Below are 7998 nucleotides of genomic sequence, written 5' to 3'. Positions count from 1 at the left end.
GGGAAGGAGAGAGAGAGAGAGATAACAGGCATTGCTGTATCATGAGTATGTACGGCAGGGAATACAACAATCACTAGCACAGTTTGGTGCCCCCTCTTGATTTGTGCTTAGGTGGCAGCAGTTTACCCACTACTGATTTTTGCATCCTCAATGCAAAATCTAACAGTAAAAGAGGCATATAAAATCTTTAAGATCTATGTATTCTGATGAATACTTTTGGCTTTATGGATCCCCCAAGAGGGAATCTCAAGGGTCCACAAATCATTCTTTAAAAACACAGTTCTAGAATATGGACCAAACAAAATATCTGAGCGTTATTATTAAATTACACACGATAGGGGCGCCTGGGTGGCTTAGTCGGTTAAGCGTCGGCCTTTGGCCAGGGTCATAATCTCAGTTTGTGAGTTTGAGCCCCACATCGGGCTCTCTGCTGTCCGCACAGAGCCCACTTCCAATCCTCTCCCTCTCTTTCTGTCCCTCCCCTGCTTGCGTGCTCTCTCCCTCTTTAAATCAAACATTAAAAAAAAACTTTAAATACATTACACACAATCAAATCTAACTGTCCTTCTTGCAGGCAATCCCATTACATACTCACCATTTCCTGATGCTTCCACCTGTGTACCATCTTGTCTCCCCACCTCACTATACCACTGAGGAATACTTTGATCTACCAGAGGGGGTGGCTCAGCATAGACTGGATAATTCTCTACATGAAGCTGCTGTTGCTGCTGCTGCATCTGTGGCACATAGACCACGGAGTGCCAGTAGTTGTGGTGATAGCACTTGGGCAAGAAAGAAAAAAAACAAACACTTTACTATCCTTTTACTTAAAGTAGTATAGTTTTTCACTAAAAAAAAAAAAGTTTGGCTATGATTTTCAAGAAAGGTAGCTATAACATTTTTCTCTGAAAAAAAAAAAAAAAACAGAACATGAGGAAATCTATTCTACTACAACTTTAAGATCTTTAGCAGCAGCTGTGTCTCATTTTTGAGCATAGGAATTCTTTTAAGAAAGCATCCTAAGGAAATTACAGACATACACAATGACCTGTATATAAAGATATCTTTCATAGCAATATTTTTAAAAGCAAAAGAGCGGAGGGGTGCCTGGGTGGCTCAGTTGGTTAAGCGTCCAACTTCAGCTCAGGTCAGGACCTTACACACGGTTTGTGGGTTTGGGCTCTGCACTGACAGCTCAGAGCCTGGAGCCTGCTTCGGATTCTGTCTCCTTCCTCTCTCTCTGCTGCTCCCCCACTTGCACTCTGTCTCTCACAAAACTATATTAAAAATGTTAAAAAAAATTTAAAAAAAAAAGCAAAAGAGTGGAATAAATCACAAGGATGAAAGGTACAGCATGAGGAATATATAGTCCGTGGTATTGTAATAGTGTCGTATGGCAACAGATGGGAACTACATTTGCGAGTGGCCTCATAGCAGAATATCAAATTGCTACCTTATACACCTGAAACTAACGTTAACATTGTGAGTCAACTATACATCATTTTTTAAAAAAGCAAAATACAGTGAACCTATGAAATCTTAAACAATAGGGAACTAGATGAATTATATATCCATGATGGTATACAATACAGGCAATAAAAAAACTTATGCTGTCAAATATTTAAGAAAAACTGCTATCGTGAACTTAAAACTTTACAAAATTACACAGCAGTCAATATGTGGTAAAAGAAATAAAGAAGCTATTAAGGAAGTATGTTACAGTGCACTTGTTATAACATCAGAAGTCAGGTGTATTTCAGGGGGAAAATGATTCCTGAATGAAAAAATAAAAGCTCTTACCTAAAATCAAAAACACCTTTCAGTGATAGGAAGATATCTGTCAGAATCCCCACCCTTCTACAACTCCAGCGGGTGATGAAAATCAGTGTTTGGTAAATATCTATGAACACATACGGGCTTTAGAAATAATACAGCCCTTCAGGGGCGCCTGGGTGGCGCAGTCGGTTGAGCGTCCGACTTCAGCCAGGTCACGATCTCGCGGTCCGGGAGTTCAAGCCCCGCGTCGGGCTCTGGGCTGACGGCTCAGAGCCTGGAGCCTGTTTCTGATTCTGTGTCTCCCTCTCTCTCTGCCCCTCCCCCGTTCATGCTCTGTCTCTCTCTGTCCCAAAAATAAATAAAACGTTGAAAAAAAAATTAAAAAAAAAAAAGAAATAATACAGCCCTTCAAATGTCTTTAAATTTGTCCAATTACTTTTAGGATTAACACACAGAAATAACCATAAAAAGGTTTCAATTAAGCAGGACAAATAATTCACTTATTATTGAGTCAGAAAAACATAGTGAAGGGTTGGCACACATAGGATGCTAAACATGGAGGCCAATATATGCCAAAGTTGTGCTGCTTTAATGTAGTAACTATTTCATAAGAGGAATTGAAGCACTGAGAGGCTAAAAGAGAAAACTGACCTATTGTCTTCAGAGAGATCTTACAAAGACAAATTTTAGGCTCCTCACAGTGTCCTTGGCTTTTAAAGTTCAAGAGTGTGATTATCAACCCAGTTTACATTTTTAATCTAGAGCTTATCAAAACAATTTCATCATGACTTACCTGCAATCCCAGATTGAAATAGTACTGCAAAACTTTTGTATCTAAAATTAAAAAAAAATAGTAATAATGCAAAATAAATAAATAGAGCTAACTTTAAAAATGTAACGTCACAGAACTTAAAATGTTTCACAAATAGGGGCGCCTGGGTGGCGCAGTCGGTTAAGCGTCCGACTTCAGCCAGGTCACGATCTCGCGGTCCGTGAGTTCGAGCCCCGCGTCGGGCTCTGGGCTGATGGCTCAGAGCCTGGAACCTGTTTCCGATTCTGTGTCTCCCTCTCTCTCTGCCCTTCCCCCGTTCATGCTCTGTCTCTCTCTGTCCCAAAAATAAATAAAAACGTTGAAAAAAAAAAGTTTCACAAATAAAAACTAGATATACAGGAGAAGAGGGTAGTCTTACTGTTCTAATTATATCTAAATGTATTTTTATTGACTGACCCGGGATACATGTATATTCTTACAAATATAAGAACTTGAGTCCTACAAACAAATGAACTCTAAGAAAACTCCCCTTAAGTTAGAGACTTCGGATACATACAAATATATTCACTATACCACTCTAAATGCCATCAGTTTGTATTTTGACTATTATGTGGGAGTGGAGTATAAAGACTAATGGTTAAGCTAAAGAATATGAAAAGGTAATAGCAGGAAGTAAATTCACAAATGGCATGGGATTCCATCCCTTGGTGTGTGTGTGTGTATACTCCTAGGTATTTGCCCAAAGGGAATGAAAACGTTATGTTCATAAAGACTTTTTATAATACGCATAGCCTTGGGGCACCTGGGAGGCTCAATCAGTTGGGCATGGGACTCTTGATTTTGGCTCAGACCATGATCTCACAGTTGAGGAGTTGGAGCCCCAGGCCAGGCTCTGCGCTGATAAAAAAGGAGCCTGCTTGGGATTCTCTCTCTCTCCCTCTCTCCCTGTCCCTCCCCTGCACCCTCCCTCTCTCTCAAAATAAATAAATATTAAAAAATAAACATGAATAAAAAGCCCCAAAATGGAAGTAACCCAGATGTCCATCAACAGAAGAATGAACAGAAATAGAGACTCTTAAATACAGAGAACATACTGACGGCTGATGGAGGGGACAGGGGAGGGGGAAATGTGTGATGGGCACTGAGGAGGGCACTTGTTGGGAGGAAAAGAACCCTCGCCCAAGTCTCAAAATCTCCTTACCTTGAGGCAGATCACTGCCACTTGGATCACAGGAATAAGGTGGAGGTGGAAGTGGTGGTGGTGGGAAGTTTGAAGCCTCTCCCACCTCAAGAGGTGGAGGTGGTAAAGGAGCAGCAGTGGTGGCAGTGGCAGCAGCAGCAGCAGGAATAGGAGGAGAAAGGTATGGATAGGATGGCGAAGCAATCACTAAAAAAGAAAAAGAAGGAATGCACACCTGTAACACCTTATCAGCAGTAGTTCATCTACTTCTTTTGTGTCTCCAGTATGGTCAAAAGATTCCAATTCTTATGGTTTGACTTAAAAACAAAAACTTGGAAGATAAATTGCCCACCTTCTTAGACATGCCAGTTGAAAACTGGGAGTTCATTACAGGTTACTTTGAGTTCAGGTAATTACTTGAAATTAAAAGAAAAATAATCTAGAAATTGCAGAGTTTTCACCAGCAAGACTTTTTATTTTTTTTTTATTTTTATTTTTTTTTTTTAATTTTTTTTTCAACGTTTTTATTTATTTTTGGGACAGAGAGAGACAGAGCATGAACGGGGGAGGGGCAGAGAGAGAGGGAGACACAGAATCGGAAACAGGCTCCAGGCTCCGAGCCATCAGCCCAGAGCCCGACGCGGGGCTCGAACTCACGGACCGCGAGATCGTGACCTGGCTGAAGTCGGACACTTAACCGACTGCGCCACCCAGGCGCCCCACCAGCAAGACTTTTTAAAAAAAACATCAGCTAACAGGTACAAAAATGAAATATCATTAAAGCAAAATTTTTTACTTAGCTTAATACAAAGTTAAGGATGTTTTCAGCCATCTGCCATCCTTAGTCAAATCACAAGATGTAGAAGCTAATAAGAGACTAAATTACACAGATTACAGATTTAAGTAATCCTTGAAGGTTTCTACTTGGTAGCATCATTGGAACATAGGGCATTCTAAATCATGCCAGTTCCATTTGTAAGCACAGAATCTAAAACAGGCTAGATGAAATATCATATTGCTTTAAGTTTCTATACCTATTGTTATAGTTTAAAAACAGTATTCATGGGGCGCCTGGGTGGCTCAGTCGGTTAAGGTTTCAACTTCGGCTTAGGTCATGATCTCACAGCTCTGAGTTCGAGTCCGCATCGGGCTGTCTGCTATCAGTGCGGAGGCTGCTTCCAATCCTGTCTCCATCTCTCTCTGTCCCTCCCCTGCTTGTGCTCTTGCTCTCTATCTCAAAAATTAACAAACATTTAAAAAAAAGTTGGATAAACAACTCTTTGGGGGTGATGAAACTGTTCTCTCTTGATTGTAGTGGTGGTTATACAACTCTATACATTGTCAAAACTCAGAGCTGGGCACCAAAAAAGAATTCTTACTGGATCTAAATTAAACAGTAAAATTTTAAAACTTGCCCAACTGTTTTTAGTTTTATCATGTATGTAGAAATCTCCACTTTCACAGTTTTGGAAGACACATTTAATTTTTAGAGTAACTCCAAATATTCTAAAGGCTTTACGAATTTGTTTTCTATAAAACAATGGCTTCTTCAACAAAGCTCTGCTTATATTCCTTTTAAACTAGCACTCAAATCACACCATTTCTTAAAAAGTAAATTAGCAATTAGCTAAAGATACCAGAATGTGATTATGATCACTAGGTAAAAACCAACTACCAGACATAGAGATAGCTAAGTTCGTTCTCACAGACCTGAAACAATCCAATGCAGAAGAAATCTGGAGGTTACTTTATCTGAACTCACCTTCCCTGGAACTGCATTGTGTAATATGCCCCCTAAGAAAAAGCTTTTAGAATTTCCCATTGCTCTGGAGATACATGAGCATCTCATTTGCAGACTTGAAAGGGCTTTATAGGTTTAACAGGTAAAATTTAAGGGATAGCTCCAAAACAATGCAAACAAACCTCCCTAAAATATTAATGGAGGGGTGCCTGGGTGGCTCAGTCAGCTAAGTGTCTGACTCCTAATTTCAGCTCAGGTCATGATCTCCCAGTTCATGGGATCCAGTCCCGTATCACGCTCCACACTGACAGCACAGAGCCTGGTTGGGATTCTCTCTCTTCCTCTCTCTCTGACTGCCCCACCCTGCATGCATGTACACTCTCTAAAAATAAACTTAAAACACATTAATGGAAACAAATGTAGTGCATTCAAAATGCTTATTTCCCCTGTCCATGAATGTACAGTCTGTTTCAGGACATCTCAGAATATGAATACACACAGTAAGACTCAACTTCTCTATACGTCAAAGGGCAGGGACTTGGGTGTAGTGAGGTGCAAAATTTAAGGGGCCACCAAATTAATGCCAAAAATATTCATAATTAGTAAAATATCAAAATTCTAAATAAAGATAGGATCTAAGCCTGCATTTGCATGATCCCAAGAATGAGTGCCTTACTCAATTCATCCTCTGAGCTGACAGCTCAGAGCCTGGAGCCTGCTTCAGATTCTGTGTCTCCCTCTCACTCTCTGCCCCTCCCCTGCTCACACTGTCTCTCCTTATCTCAAAAATAAACATTAAAAAATACATTTAAGTATTATTTACCTTGATTACTGTGATTTTTTGGCATTCCCTTAAATTGTGCACCCAGGGAAAATGAGTCAATAGTCCTGGCCCTGACAAAAACCTTGGGGACAGTAACAAAACTCAGCAGTATTTAATGCCTATGAGGAGATTCATACTAAAGGCAATCATGGCATCTAACTGGTTGGCAGATTAAGTGACTTCACAATGGAGGATGGGGTGGGGCTGCCACGGAGACACATGAATAACACAATGGGAAACATGAGTTGATTCATCTAGAGGAGTGAACGGAATGTTAAAGAGCAATTAAAAAGCCGCCATGACCTAGCAGAGTTATAACTGAGGTTGAGAAGTGACTCAAAGAACAAAAAGAAAATATATGAAGGTAGCACACATTTTTAGGAACGTCAACAAAGAACACAAATCTGGCATTTTAAAAATGGTAAGCTTTGAATAAACTGTGCAAACATGAGGCATCCCAATGCTTGATTCATCAGTCACTTGGTTTTTTTTTTAAGCTCAGCACCCAATGTTTTTCCTTGCAATTGGCACACGGTAAAACCGGGGTCTACATTTAACATTTTCAGTGAAAAATTTCTCTGGTCATCAGTATCATATATTGAATGTTTTTATTGTAGGCACTGTGCTAATAAGTACTTAATTTTTAAACTATCAGATACAGAAAACAAATCAAAACGAAGTATTTAAGGTGGATACTATCTAGATCAAGAAATAAGACTTTGCCAGCCACTCCAGAAAACTTCTGTGTGCCCCACCCCAATCACAAACCTCTCTCCCCACCATATTTTAACCATTTACCTTTTCACAGTAATCATTCCTTCATGGTTCTAGGAATTTTGTCACCCAAATGTGTATTCCTGGTTTTTTAAAGCTGATATCCTGAATCTCTTTAAATTGAATCTATTGATTCTTTCTCCATCCCTGTCATTTCCTTTCAGTTTTTCTTTTGAAGAATCTGGGACCTGTGACCTGTTGAGTTTCCCAGAGTCTGGATTTTCCCGATTATATAGTGATGGTATGTTTCAACATGTTCCTCTCTATTTCCTGCAAACAGGCAGCTAGATCCAGGAGACTGGGTCAGACTCAGGATTGATTCCTTTGGCACATCTATAGGTAATATTTCTGCAACCTTCATAGCTACTGCTGTTTAACACTCATTCAGTAAGGAATGCAAAATGATTATCTTCACTGATTAGTTAGAATACTAATACGTAAGAACAATTCTCCTTATCTACTATTTGGTTACCCGGTGGTACAGTTCATAGAAGGTAGGCATGATAAGCACTTGATTCTTTCACTTTATTTTCCAGTTTTTAGGAAAATGAACTGGTTTCTCATCACCCTCCTAAGGTGACCAATTTTTAAAATATCATTAAGAACTTTTAAATTTAACATATTTGGTCTGTTCCAGTCTGCTTCGATTATCACTGTTGAGGCCCAAATTGTTATGTCTTTGGTCAGTTGAGAACCTCTTTAAGATGGCTTCTTCAGGGCGCCTGGGTGGCGCAGTCGGTTAAGCGTCTGACTTCAGCCAGGTCACGATCTCGCGGTCCGTGAGTTCAAGCCCCGCGTCGGGCTCTGGGCTGATGGCTCAGAGCCTGGAGCCTGTTTCCGATTCTGTGTCCCCCTCTCTCTCTGCCCTTCCCCCGTTCATGCTCTGTCTCTCTCTGTCCCAAAAATAAATAAAAACGTTGAAAAAAAAAAAA

General features: G+C 40.1%; 1 long non-coding RNA gene across 1 annotated transcript; it reads right to left on the bottom strand.

The window, feature by feature from the left end:
* Window positions 1–501: 501 nt before the first annotated feature.
* On the bottom strand, window positions 502–4006 carry LOC121024167 (uncharacterized). The gene is made up of 3 exons (XR_005787636.1): window positions 3750–4006; window positions 2570–2610; window positions 502–782 (listed from the first exon to the last, which is right to left on the bottom strand). It is a non-coding gene; the product is annotated as an uncharacterized LOC121024167 (long non-coding RNA).
* Between the last annotated feature and the right edge of the window lie 3992 nt (window positions 4007–7998).

This window comes from Herpailurus yagouaroundi, unplaced genomic scaffold (assembly GCF_014898765.1).
Source record: "Herpailurus yagouaroundi ecotype Mexico unplaced genomic scaffold, PumYag 59891, whole genome shotgun sequence".
Lineage (NCBI taxonomy): Eukaryota > Metazoa > Chordata > Mammalia > Carnivora > Felidae > Herpailurus > Herpailurus yagouaroundi.
The sequence above is the reverse complement of the archived record's forward strand: the minus strand, read 5'-3'. Positions and strand labels throughout refer to the sequence as shown.